The sequence below is a fragment of the Schistocerca piceifrons genome, chromosome 4 (genome assembly GCF_021461385.2).
Source record: "Schistocerca piceifrons isolate TAMUIC-IGC-003096 chromosome 4, iqSchPice1.1, whole genome shotgun sequence".
Taxonomy (NCBI): domain Eukaryota; kingdom Metazoa; phylum Arthropoda; class Insecta; order Orthoptera; family Acrididae; genus Schistocerca; species Schistocerca piceifrons.
This window is the reverse complement of record NC_060141.1, coordinates 717,991,758-718,006,283: the sequence shown is the minus strand read 5'-3', so window position 1 is coordinate 718,006,283 and position 14,526 is coordinate 717,991,758. Positions and strand designations below refer to the sequence as shown.

The 14,526-nt window shown below is 42.2% G+C and overlaps 1 long non-coding RNA gene across 1 annotated transcript in view; it reads right to left on the bottom strand.

Annotated features, from left to right (window-relative positions):
* LOC124794704 overlaps positions 1–14,225 on the bottom strand; it is a 200,598-nt gene extending 186,373 nt beyond the window's left edge. The window contains exon 1 of the long non-coding RNA XR_007016599.1: positions 14,162–14,225. This is a non-coding gene — a long non-coding RNA (uncharacterized LOC124794704). The remainder of the gene's footprint in view (positions 1–14,161) is intronic.
* Between the last annotated feature and the right edge of the window lie 301 nt (positions 14,226–14,526).

Here is a 14,526-nt window from a genome sequence, read left to right as displayed (position 1 = left end):
CGAATGTCTCGCTCCACTCTTAAGCTCAGAAGAGTCTTTTCACTAGCAGCAGTGATTTTGAATCACTTCTGGTTGAACTGGATAAGATAGCCGACGTACTCGTCAGAGCATTTGTGTCCGCTCTTGTGAAAACGCTATCAAAATGCGTTATTTTTGTGATATATCCTTTTCAATTTAGTTTAGGTCAGTTAAAATAGTGATGCATTTTGTGTTGTTATCACGTTTCGCAGCTGTTTATCGATTTAATTAGAGTTTAATAGATTTTCGATTCTGCGTTAGGCAGTGCTACTTTGTTACCTGCCACCAGTGATTTACATTATTGAACGGTAATTAATAGAAATGCATGTTTTCCATGTGATGTGGCTTAAATTCAGAGGAATCGTATCGTCGTCTATTGAGAGATAAATACCAAATAAATTAATAAGAGATGGTACTGATCGCTCATGGCACACAAAACAGGCCACAAAGCTGTTGCAGCAGCAGCGAAAAACAACACGCCAAATTAAAAAGAACGCAAAATCTCCAAGACTGGCGATGTTTTACTGAAGTTCAAAACTTAGTGCTCACTTCAGTACAATATAATTTTAATAGTATTCACAATGAAACTCCGTCTCGAAATCTGACAGGAAATTAAAAGAGAATCTGGACGTAGGTAAAGTACATGAACGGCAAACACAATCAATACGTCCTAATGGCAGTGTTGCTAAAGCAGGGTTATTAAACGCAGTATTCCAAAATTCCTTCATCAAAGAAGACGAAGTAAATATTCCAGAATTTGAATCAAGAACAGCTGCCAAAATGAGTAGCTGAGAAGTAGATATACTCAGTGCAGCAAAGCAGCTTGAATCGCTTAATGAAAGTAAGACCTCCGTTCCAGTCTGTACACCAGTTAGGTTCCTTTCAGGATATATTGATAGAACAGCCTCTTACTTCATATACAACCGCTCGCTCGACCAAGTGTCCGTACCTAAACACTGTAAATTTGTGCAGGTCACACCAATACAGAACAAAGGAAATAAGAGTAATCCACGGAATTACAGATCCATATCACTGGAGTCCATTTCCAGTGGAATTTCGGAAAATATTCTGTGTTCTAACATGATGAATTACCTCGAAGAAAGCGACTTCTCGACAAATAGTCAACACCGATTCAGAAAATATTTCATTGTGAAACACAACTGGCTGTTTACTCAAACGAAATTATGATTGCTGTCGATAGAGAATATCAGAATGATTGCAGATCTTTAGACATCCAGAAGGCTGTGACGCTATTCCTCGCATTCGATTTCTAATGACCTGCATACGTCTCAGTTGTGCAACTAGATTCCTCGTTTCCCGTCAGAAAGCTCAAAGTTCATGGTGACTGACAGAAAATCATCGAGTAAAACAAAACAGTTGATTCTGTCATTTACCGTCTCGTAAAGTCTTTAGATGATCAAAACCAATTGCAGAATGATTTAGACAAGATATTTGTGTGGTGCGAAACTCGGCGATAGACTCTATGCCATCCACATGAGTACTAAAAGTAATCTGCTAAATATCAGTTACGCGATAAATCACACAAATTTAAACGCTATTAATTCAACTAAATACTTAGGGATTACAATTATGGTATTATACGGTGTAAATTTTAAGTTGATAAACCAGAATAAATCGAAAAAAAAGCTTCACCCGAAAAAATGTGTAGAATCCATAGTTGATTATCGTCGAGGGGACATCTGCTGGTGTTAGAATTAGCCCGCCACCCCAGCCCCCTGATGGTGGGCCGGGAGGCAACTTTAAAATCTCAAATGGGAGCTCCAATTTTTTTTTGCGGAATCAGATTCTACATAAAAAAACTACGTACATTTTGTGTTAAACATTTGTTTTGATTCTTGGTAGTTGGCGCTGTAATTCAAGAAAATCAATGTTCTCAATTCTTGCGTGGAAAATGGTTACGAATAAATAAAAAAGTTTATGAATGTTTTTTACGTTTTTCCACCCGAAACTAGACGACTCAAATTAAGCAAGCACCCCAGCTGTGAGACTTCTCGACAAACAAGACTGATTACTCCGAATATAATAAAAAATTAGGTTCGTGAGTCAGTTACTTTTTTAGTTAATGAGTTCACTCGTTAGTAAGTAGGGTGTTTGGTTAGTTAATTAGCTAGTCAGATGATTTGATTGATAACTAAAAGTTGTGTGGCCTCATGACCACGAAACAAACAAAACTTATCCGAATCTGCGGAAAAAATTAATATTTGGGTCAACATTTGTAAAACGCTAAATCCTCTCTCTCAAATCCCACCCTATGGGGAGATAGGAAGAGTTTTAGTTTTAGCGAATCAAAATTTACGAAGTAAATAAGTATTTTTTATCTATCCGTAACCATTTTCCGCGCAAAAATGAGAACATGGATTTTCTTGAATTACAGCGCCAACTATGAAGAATCAGAACAAATGTTTACAACAAAATGTACGTAGTTCTTTTTTTTATGTAGAATCTGATTCTGCAATAAAAAATGGGGTTTCCCATTTGACATTTTAAAGTTGGTGGCGGGCTAATTTTAGCAGCAGCAGATGTCCCCCTTGAAAATAATCAACTTTGGATTCAACACATTTCTTCGTGTGAAGCTTATTTTTCGAGTTATTCTGGTTTGTCAACTTAAAATTTACACCCTGTATGTACCTTGTACGCCCATGTGAAACTGCATGGAAGCACAGTTACTTTGCTGATTTTTTGTTCTTTGCACTGATTTTAGCACTGATGACGATTGTTTATATATATGAAGACAGTAACCGTTCTCGAAAGAACAGAGTACTGTTGATGAGCGTGCAGCGTTTTCCTAGAATAAATGATGACTAACTGAAACCCTCAGCTGCCGGCAGGTGTTGTTGACATACCTCGATGTGGACAGCTGAAAATGTGTGCCCCGACCGGGACTCGAACCCGGGATCTCCTGCTTACATGGCAGACGCTCTTTCCATCTGAGGCACCGAGGACACAGATGAATAGCGCGACTGCAGGGACTTATCCCTTGCGCGCTTCCCGTGAGACTCACATTCCCAACTGTCCACAATTCTACATATATAATGTACCTTATAGACATTTGCCCTTTGTTTAATAGTTGAAATCAATACAAAATAAAATTCGGATTGTTGGCGATAGATCGCTGTTCTTCCGTCCTGAAAATCCAACGGTCATTGCTTAACAGTACGTCAAGCATTCGAACATAAATTGCGAATAACTCAAGTTGGAACGGCGACGTGGATAATGTGGGGAAAGCGAACCGAAGACTTCGATTTATTGACAGAACACTTAGAAGATGCAACAGTTCTACTAAAGAGACTGTCTACACTTCGCTTGTCCGTCCTCTTCTAGAGAACTGTTCTGCGATGTAGGCTGTGCATCAGACAGCATTGACAGTGTATATCGAAAAAGTTCGAAGAAGGGATGCTCATTTTTTATTATTGTGAAATAGAGGACAGTGTGTCACGGATATGATAAGATATTTGAATGGCAGTTCTTAAAACAAAGGCTTGTACTGTTGCTGCAGGATCTTTAAAAGAAATTTCAATCACCAACTTCTTCCTCCGAACTCGGAGACAAGGAGGAGGGTCCCACTCAGTTCTGACCTTAGCAGTGGTCGCGATGCCACCTGCTCTGTTTCTCGTCTGGCGCTCTGCCATGACACAGCTGTGACAACTGCCGGCGTAACTGCGGCTACCTAGGCAGCCGTCCAACCACACGCGACACACGCGAGCCCGTCCTCTCCGCCAAATTCCCCCCACCCTCCATCACTAGTTCCCCCTACCTCCATACCAGCTCAGCGCTATGGTGACCTCTTAAAGCACCGTTTGTCACGGTTTTCTGAAAGAGCAAGCCACCAATAAATGGAAGGAAATGTGCTACACCGTGAAGTACTAAACCAATATTTATCAAACATTGTCTTGATGTTCATCAGACAGCGGGTATTAAATTATTACCTTTTATTCCACTCCCAACATCAGCTTGTGATGTGACCCCAATGATGCAAACAAACTATCGCATTTCTTGTGACATGAAAACAAACAGCCCACGAATATCATCTGGAGCAATTTCTTGTCATGCCTGAAATACATGCCATTTCAAATGAAACTGTTGTGTTGGCTGAAGAGCCAACACCGTGATACTAGAGGAGGCCGAAATGCACGCGTTTTAGCTCACGCAGGCTGGCGTGAGGAGGGAAGAACTATACTGACGTGAGGTCTGGAACATGACAACGAATTAGAATTCAGAAAGCGGACTGTGGTGTCACCGCCAGACACCACACTTGCTAGGTGGTAGCCTTTAAATCGGCCGTGGTCCGTTAGTATACGTCGGACCCGCGTGTTGCCACTGTCAGTGATTGCAGACCGAGCGCCGCCACACGGCAGGTCTAGAGAGACTTCCTAGCACTCGCCCCAGTTGTACAGCCGACTTTGCTAGCGATGGTTCACTGACAAATTACGTTCTCATTTGCCGAGACGATAATTAGCATAGCCTTCAGCTACGTCATTTGCTACGACTTAGCAAGGCGCCATTATCATTTGCTATTTATCTTGTGATGCATGTACCGTCAAGAGCTATGTTCACCACTTATGGATTAAAGTTAAGTATTCCCGAAGCTACATACTTTTTTTACTAGACTCAACTCCTTTAACTGTTCCAGACCTCACGCCAGCCTGCGTGAGCTTAAACGCGTGCCTTTCGGATTCCTCTCATAGTGACTTGGCTGTCTTGCCAAGTCACAACACGGACGAAATTAGTTTGATACATTGATGTATTAATGATGAACGTCGCTCTTGACGGTACATAATTCACAATATTGTCTGTTCAGAATTCATTCTAATTACTGAATATGGCACCTTGCTAGGTCGTAGCAAATGACGTAGCTGAAGGCTATTCTAAACTGTCGTCTCTGTAAATGAGAGCGTCTGTAGTCAGTGAACCATCGCTAGCAAAGTCGGCTGTACAACTGGGAGAGTGCTAGGGAGAGTCTAGACTAGACCTGCCGTGTGGCGGCGCTCGGTCTGCAATCACTGATAGTGGCGACACGTGGGTCCGACGTGTACTAACGGACCGCGGCCGATTTAAAGGCTACCACCTAGCAAGTGTGCTGTCTGGCGGTGACACCAGAGGAACCATATGGTTCCAGAGGCCTTTTGAAGTCGCAGACTTCTATGAGAGACATTTCATAAGTAATTCACACTAATTTTTTTATACATACACATTTTTTTCAATATCTTTTTGCAGTCATTCAATATAGTCCCCATGCTCCCCTATGACTGAACCCAACGTCTCGGTAGCTTTGTTATTCCACCCAGGGCACAACTTCCGTTCATCTGTCGAATGGCGTAGGTAACGGTGGAAGAAAGCTCTTGTAGAGAAAGATAACGACGTCCACGCATTGGTTTTCTCACATTCGGAAACAAACCGGATGGACTCATGTCCAGGCTGTAGGGAGGATGCAGCAAAACTTCTCACCAGTGTTCGCGCAGTTTTTGGTCTCCAAAACTGCCGATACGCAGGTGTGCATTGTCGTGGAGAATGAGTGAGCCAGCCTCGAGCAATTGAGATCAGGTTTTGTGCATTTTTCTGTACAGGATTTGCATGAAGTTACGATAATACAATGCTGTGACACTTGTTCCACATGGTATTCTATTATGATGATTCCTTGGTGACCACAAAAAAATTACTGAACTCGTCGAAATTTTTTTGAACATGGAGAATGTGAAGCACTCCACTCATTAGATCGTGATTTGAGTTCCGGTTCAAAGTCATTAATCTACGTTTCATCAATAGCGACAACTCGAGACAAGAATCCTTCACCTTCGCGGTCAAATCGTTATTTGAGGAAGGTTGTAATGTCCAGACGTTTCTGCTTCTTTTCAGCACTTGAACGGTGTGAGAAATTTTCCTCTTCTTCAGATCATTTGCTAGAATACGGAATACTGATGTTGGAGGAATTCCCATGGCTTCAGAGAGTTTCTTAAAAGTCGCACTACGTTCTTCTCCAAGAACACTTGCTACAGGTTTCGCACTTCATTCATCTGTTGACGTTTCTGGCCTTCCGGGTCTTGGATTATCGTCTATGCTCATACTACCATCACGAAAACGATTAACCTAACTTGAAAGTGTACTACGGTTCACTGTAAACTCACCCCAAACTTCACTTAATGCTCTGTGGATTCCTGTTGGGTTTTGGCCGCGAAAAGTTTCCATCTTGAAGTACGCCTTTGGTCTTCAACAGTCACTGTACGCGAAATCCTTGCGGGGTTCATTTCTAACTTTCACCAATTTTGTGTTAGAGTACACAGCGGGAAAACAGAACCACGTGCTTCTTCGTCAAGTTCCCAACTTCATCTGACATAATTTTCATTGCTTTTGCTTCAAACAATCCACAGTAATACCAATCTGTGCATTATTTATGAAATGTCTCTTGTATGATGTATATATGCAGACTGAATCAACGATTGAACGTTTTTTTTTTTTTTTTGGGCAGGGGGGGCTGGGGGGGGGGGGGGTACCAAGTGGGCTCACGTGCAAATGGGAATTTGGATTGAGGAGGGAGGCGTGCTAGGGTAGTCAGTGCTGTTGTGCAAAGCCACTGTGCCAGGGTGGCGTAGTCGTTAGTGCATCTGTCTCTTGAGAAGAAGACCAGGTTCATATCCCGAACTTGGAACGAATTTTCATCCGTCACTTCAGTCTGCATTTAAACATGCCACGTCAGTTCATGAAATTTGTTGGCTGGAGGGTAGTGTGAAAGGATACATTTTACCATAACCTAAATATGCTATACAGGAGACTAATCAGAGGACCAGACAGCCCAGTAAAGCACCTGTACGTGCCTCAACGAGTTTCTGGTGGAAATTGCAGTATGGGGTCTCCATTATGCTGCTGTAATACGTCACCGGGAGCAGTGGAAGTGAAGGGCTATACCAGTCTTCGCACACCCTGTTTAGCGTTGGACTCCCTTGAATAATTACATCACACATATTGTCATATCCACATGATTAAAGACGTGCAGGTCTCAAGAATCGCTGCTTCTTGTGACCTTTCAGATCGTCTACGGATACCTTTGCGTCGACCACATCGACACAGACAGAAGCGAGACTCGTTGCCAGTCAATCTCCCAGTTGATCTGACACTACACTGTGCAAGTCTTTATTATATCTGGTAGTGTGGCAGCGATAAGCGACTCACGGTAACTCGATATTCCAACTCGAATTATAGTAATTTATTCCCGGTGTGGCAGTTGATGGCAACACTCTTTTATATATGTTTTTCACCTGTTTCGCCCATTTGTTTGGGAGAGCGAGTGAAACACTCCTGCGATCTCCTCGCTTTGCAGCCCTCTGGGAAGGATCCTCGCCTTCCGTGAGGTTATGGCACAGCAGTCGACATACCGCTTTGGGTATCAGAATATTCTTACCAGGTGACCCTACCCATAAACAGATCGATCATCAAGGGATCACGTGAATTTAATTGCAGGTGTTGAGCAATGGATAAGTTGATTGATTGAATTAATTAAGCAGGTGTGGCCTAACTTACATGGTACATGTGCAATGTAACTCACAAAGACGATAAAAATTGAGAGTTAGTCAAATTACTAAATGAAACACCTGGTAACTAGAAACTATTGTTTATTACAAATCCCTGTGTACTTCAGATTATACAAAAAAATGCACAAATGGCAAAGAACAGTTATGTCCATGAATGATCCGGCAGGAATAAATTAGAATCAGCACAACATTCCAGGAAACAAATAAGTTCGCGGAAGCCGTACAGTGATTATCAATTATTAATGAAGAAGTAAAAAACGAAAACAGAAAGAATCAGTTACTCACTTACTACATCGATTGACCACATGTTGAATCTGCAGTTGCTATTAAGCGTACTTCAAACATAAAAGTGAAAGTCCTAACATTAGCTGAAGTCTTTGTGGTCCTTCTACAACTTAGTTTGTGAACGCTGTTGTTGCCCGCCACACTTGGAGTTACCAGTGACAGTGAGTCAGTGCTGTGGAAGCATTTGTCCTAGATCAACAGCTGCCCTCTCTCAGGACCTGGAATTGAGGTCTGCCTCTCACGTCCTTCACTACAGAGCACTTCCAGTAAGAAGTGAATTTTTACTTTTCCTTTGTGAGTGTCTGCCTTGTGCATGATTTCCGTCAACAATCACTGTGGTTCTTCTGAGTGCTGACCAATCAGATACGATCTAAGAAGACAGTAGTCTACCTTCCGTACTCAGTTTTTATATAGCAAACAGTGGCGATTTTGAGTGCTGGACTCAGCAACAGACAGCTTCTGACTCCCAATATCTGTCCCATTTCGTATTTCAGCCAAGTTGCTCCCCTCGACATATACAAAGGTGAGCACCATTCTCCCACTCCAGACTTTATTTGTATTAGCTAACGGTAGTTGCTCTTACTGTTTGTTAGCAGGAGTCAACAATCTGAAGTAGTTTCATGTCAGCCTGACAACTGCTGATGCCACGCTCCCCAGCACCGAGCTGCAGGATGGCCTCTCTTCATTGAACCTCACAGATCTTATCTCTGATCCATCTCTTGCTCAGCGTTTCCCAGAATGAGACTGCTGCTGCATTCATTTCTTCATGATTTTGCACGTCCAATCGCAACTGTTTTATGGGAAAAATTACCTAATAGTCTCCCACCGCGTAGGATGCAAACTACTTATACCCTGCCATCTGAGAAAGTGTAGATGGCAACTGTCCTGCTCACATAGGATACACTGACGATTTGCGGCCCTCCCCAGTTGCAGCACGTGTATTTTGAAAAGGATCCGTGTCCTCCACAGGACTAATGGCCCAATGCTGGCCCTCTCATATTGACCCTGTTAGGCTTCACTTCACATACTTTCAAAAAGACTCTCAACTACTCATTTACGTAATCCTCCATAAAAAGAAATTAACGTGGAGTTTTATTAGTTACATATGGTAGTCAATGGCAGTAACTATCTCAATATTCTTATTTTCACCTCTTAATGGAAATTAATTTTGATTACATGGGTTTATCACTTTAATGGAGTTCGATTATAATATTTGGAAGTTCTGATAAAAGAAGGTGGCGCATGAGCACCCCTTCTGCCTCACTGTTGCCTTGAGTCGATGTCCTCACCAGTCGTTCTACAGCTGTTGTCCAGTAGCTGGCTGTCTGTTCAGTCTGTCGGTATGATGCCTCCGTGTCCCTCATACTAATAATTCGACCTTCCTCAAATTGCAAAAGATGGCGATAAGCAGAATGTTTACGGTACGCCCTATTGGTATACAGTGCTCTTCATCTGAAAATATCCAATAACGCTTGGAAACACCCAGTAACCATAATGAACTCGCATCATTCTTCATTGTAAGGAGTAACAGTTTCTTAATAAGCCTATCTGGTTAAGGTTTCTATGGTGTAACTTTTCATTTTGCGGTAGTGTATTTTCTCGTAAAACTAGAGAAAAAAAGGCTCGCAGCATCACCCCTACTGCATTTATGAACAGAGGGGTATTTTTTTCATTATCGTCAGAAGAAAAACAACACAAAACAGAAAAAATTGGAAATATTGATGTTAGCAGTGCGGAACAGAAATCTTATTTCTTCAGAACATATTTTCTTGTATCTACATATTAGCATTTAGTGGCTGATGTGTCATCGGTCGTAACATTATTCTTTTTAATTAAATTTTTCCTTGTGTCATATACGTATCTGAGAAAAAACAGCTGATTGTGTTGCTTCCCTGTATCCATTAGCTATGTGTAAATGAAGTTGTTTCCTTGAATTTTGGCTGTATAATGTCTAATTCAGTCTATATATGCGTCAAATTTTTCGATTTTTAACAAATTGTTCTTACTTTACTTGAAGTGTTAGGTGAATTGTGCATTTAAATTTTGGTTTTCCAGCTTTGGCGAATTGGACTATTAGTACTTGCGTGACACCAACAATAAGTTGCTGTCTCACTGTTATCCACGTATCGAACAGGCATTAAGACAGCCATTCGCAACAGATCAAGACGGTAACGTGTGCAGAAATAGTGCAATCTTAAACTGTTTTAATTTTGTCAACAGGCACTGATGAGTCGAAAGTTAGTGATCACAGCCGACCGCACGTTTAAATGATTCTCGATGGCACTGCGGTAAGAAAAGATAGTTAACGGAGTACACGCTGATGAGTAATCAATCTAGCGACGATATGGGCTGTAAATGAGGAAACCGAAAGACATAAGATTGTTTCGTACAGAGCACATTGTTAGGCTCCGGCAAGTGGGAATATCGTCTAGGAAATGGCGAACCTGGTCAGCTGTTCTTGTGCTACTGTTGTGAGTACGCTTGGAATGTGGTTGAAGGAGCGTGAAATCACGAGTAGGTGACAGGGCGTCAGACTTTCACGCTTCATAATTCAATGACGAGTAAGAAGGCTCGCCCACTCTGTAACACAGGATGCCGCCGCTCTGTCGCAAATGTGACGATAGACAACAGTACTGGTGCAAGCGCAGGTGTTTCGGAGCACACCGTTGTGCACACTGATTAATGTGGTGTTCCGCTGCACATGATTCCTACGTGTTCTCATGGCCAATCACCACTGCAGCGGGCAGGGGAAAATCGAGATTGGACCATAAATTAATAGGAAGGTGTCGCCTTGTGGGATGAATCACAGTTTTTGTCGTACAAAGTCGATGATTATTTCAGTATACCCAGTGATCTACACGTATGGCTGTGCAAAACATGCAACGCACCACGTTCGCAGGCTTCTATGGACCTGAGTAATCTTAGGCATCGTGACAGCTGTGGATTATGTGTACATGACTGTGGACCGCCTGCGTCCCTTCATGAGTAAACAAGGCCTAAATTGTGTTTTATAGGTTTAAAGAACATGTTAGTGAACTCAAATTGATGTCTGGTCACCAAATCAGCGTGATCTGAGACAGCTAAAAGGCATCTGGGATACTACTGGGTGTCAGATCCGCACCTCCAAACTACTAAATTCACAGGAATCATGTGGCCTGTGCGTAGACATCTTCCGCCTCTTAACTCCCTACACCTACCAAGAACTTGCCGAATACATCCCAGGCAGAATCACTGCTGTATTGCGTTCCAAAGATGAACCAGTACATGATGAAGCAGGCTGTCTTAACGTTATGTTTCATCATTTTACCACCTGTGATTATTATTGTGGAAATTCGTAACATATTTTTAGTTTGTTCCTCACTGCATCTGTCAAAACTGGACTACCGTTTCAATGATATTGCAGTTTTCCTTCCATGATCACTTTAAATTCACATTTACGTTGTAATTATATTTATTTCAGTAATATTCTGTTATTTCTGCATCTATCACGCAACTCGTAACACCGTAGTTTCTGTACATATTTTCCGTTAATTCCTTTCAGACGCCGAAATATCGAATTCGTAAACGAAATTGTCTATTCAGCGGAAAGCCCGAATACGTACCACCAATCGACGATGCCAATTCACTCTATTTCACCCACTAATTGGTTGTCTTATTAACGCTTCAGCAGCAGTAGCTCTTCTTATTAAGACTGAATTATTTCTGTCTTAGTCACCGCCATATTTAGAATGCAGAATGACCTTGAAAAAAAAAAAAAGATAACAGTCTCTTGTCAGTAATGTACAGAGACTCGCTAAAAGCTGACGGAAATGTACGAATGAGGATACCGGCGTAGTCTAATAGCTGCGAATGGTTCGCAAGAATAGTCTTTCGACAACGACTTTAGCTTCCGAAATGAAAACAGTAAATAATTAAATCAAACAAAAATATGCGGAATCAAACTTCGAGTGTCTGCAAAACATAGGCATTTCGCAACATCGTTTTTTGCATAAAACTTTTAATGGTTTTACAAGTATATTTTATCTGACTGAACAAGAAAATCTGATAACTTATTACTCTACTACCGATATTTTTTTCCCTAATTAAGTTATGCGTGTTTGCGTGAATTTTATCCCTAAACTTATGGAAAGAGTCTCCTGCCAGAACAGTCTGCTGAACTGGCAGTACAAAAACAGAAATATACAAAAGACTGTTCTGGATTCCGTGGACGGTGTAGTGAACTGCTTCTACAGTGCGGCCAAGGGCATTACGTGTAACACACTACCTAAATCGTCAAGACGGATCAGACATCATCAAATGACCACGATACGGTCACATTATTTTCACATTAAAAAGTCGCATAAAGCCAGCCGCCCGTTGTATGTATTAATTTTTTTCCTATTTTTTAATGGCTAAAGAGGTGACTTCTGTTTGTGCTAACGCCTATGACATAGCGTGGTGGCGAAACAGGTAATTTAATTTGCTAGTGAACTATCTGCCCTGGAGTAAAATATTATTCCACGCTCTTGAGAACGCACTTCACAACAACCACTCTTAAACACAAACAATTAAACGCATCTCGTAAATAAAACAGTGGTTGGAGACGCTTGTAATTATTGAGACGCGTCGTGGGTAGTAAGTAATGGTTGAAAAATACTGTTATGTGTCATTTACAGAAGATCATAAAAACTGGTAGTATCCGATCTCAGGGAAGATCAGTTTGAGGAACACATGAAGCCATACTGGTCGTGCGACGTATCATAGACTGAAGAAAGGCAACCCTGCGTTAATAGCATTTGTAGATTTAGAGAAATTTTTGACGGTGTTGACTGAAATACACTCTTTAAATTTCTGAAGGTAACAGGGTAAAATATAGGGAGAAAAGAGTTAGCTACCGCTTGTAAAGGGAACAAATTGCACTTACTAGGGTCGAAAAGCATGAGAGGGAAACAGTGGTTGAGAAGTGAATAAGGGAGGGCCATAACCTCTTCCCGGAGTTAATCAATCTGTACGTTGACTAGCAATATAAGAAAGCAAGTAGAAATTTTGAAAGGGAATTAAGTTCATCAAGAAGTAATAACAATTCATTGATTCCCGATGATATTGTAGTTCTGTCAAAGGCAGCAATGGACTTGCGAAAGCCGCTGAAAGGAAAATACATTGTCTTGAAATGAGGTTATGGGATGAACATCGACAAAAGTAACATAAGGGTAATGTAAATCTGCAGGCTTTCGTGGCCGTTGTCATTGAAGCCTGTGACTATGGCCCACCAATGGTAACCATATGAATTTTAACCAATACTATCACTTCTCCAGCACGAACGCCAGGAAACTTCCCCTTTGTAAGTGGACGCGACACTCGTCTCTGACAGAGTTCTGGCAGTAGTGGACACCAAAATATGCTGAGGAAGATCCCAGCAGAGGGGTCAAAACGTTGAACATTTTAGAAGAAACATGACGCGGCCTAATAACCCAGAAGATTTTAACTTCAATAAGAGTAATGGTCTGTAGTCGAATTAAACCAGGCGACACTGAGAGTATAGATTAGGAAATAAACGCTGAAAGTAGTAAATGATTTTTGCAGCAAAGTAACTGAAGACGGCTGAAGTAGAGAAGATATAAAATACAAACTGGCAATAGGTAGAAACGCGTGACTGAAAAAGAGAAACCTGTTATCGAATGTAGATTTAAGTGTTAGGAACTCTTTTCTGAAGAAGGTGTTAGTATGGAGTAGAGCCTTGCACCGAAATCAAATGTAGACTATAAAAATTCAAAAAAGAAGAAAACTGAAGCTTTTGAAACATATGCTATAGAAGAATGGTGAAAATTAGATGGTAGGTCAAGTAAATAACGAGTGTAGAGAATAATGGGAAAAAGAAATTTATGGCATAATTATTAAAAGAACGGATCAGTTGATGAGACATTCTGAAGTATCGTGGTATCATCAGTTTGGTAATGGAGGGAAGTGTGTGTGTGTGAGGGGGGGGGGGGGGGTTGGGAGTGGGGCTAAAAACTTTAGAGCGAGACGAAGGCTTGAATGTAGTAAGTAGGTTCAAATGGACGTAGTTGCAGTAGTTACGTAAGTTACGTAGCGATGAAGAGGCTAGACTGGAGAGCTGCAGCAAACCGGTCCCCTACTGCAAAACACAACAAGGAGGTCACGATCACTGTGTCCTACATGTAGTTGGTTTGCACATTTCGAAAGCCGCAGTCCGCTGTCGGCGCACGTTGAGTTCGCGAATGTGAGGCAGGGGTGCCTACGCTGCGACAGTTAAGGGGCGCAGCCAGCAGCCGTGCTGACACTGCAGCAGGTGAGGCGGCGGCGGCGCTGTCTACCTTCGAAGTCGTCTTCGTACATGGCTGCGGGCGGCGGCGTCGCGGCAGCGCGCGCGGAGGGCGGCCACTCACTGGCGGCGCCGTGGCGCTGCCTGGACCGCGGCCAGGGGCGCCGCCCACGGCTCCCCAGCCTTCCTGTTTGCGACACTGTGCGGCCTGTGGGATATCCATACATTTCACCTGTGTCATCGCGTTTGGTGATCCAGACGTAAATTACATGCACGGAACGGTAAGGTCGCGGGATCGAAACCCAGTCGGATGTCTTTAGGGTAATGAACGACCAACCGTTCGAGCTAGCTACACCAGCAAGAGCTCCACCGGCGATCATGTAAACACGAAACTTAATATAGGTGCCAAAGTCTATG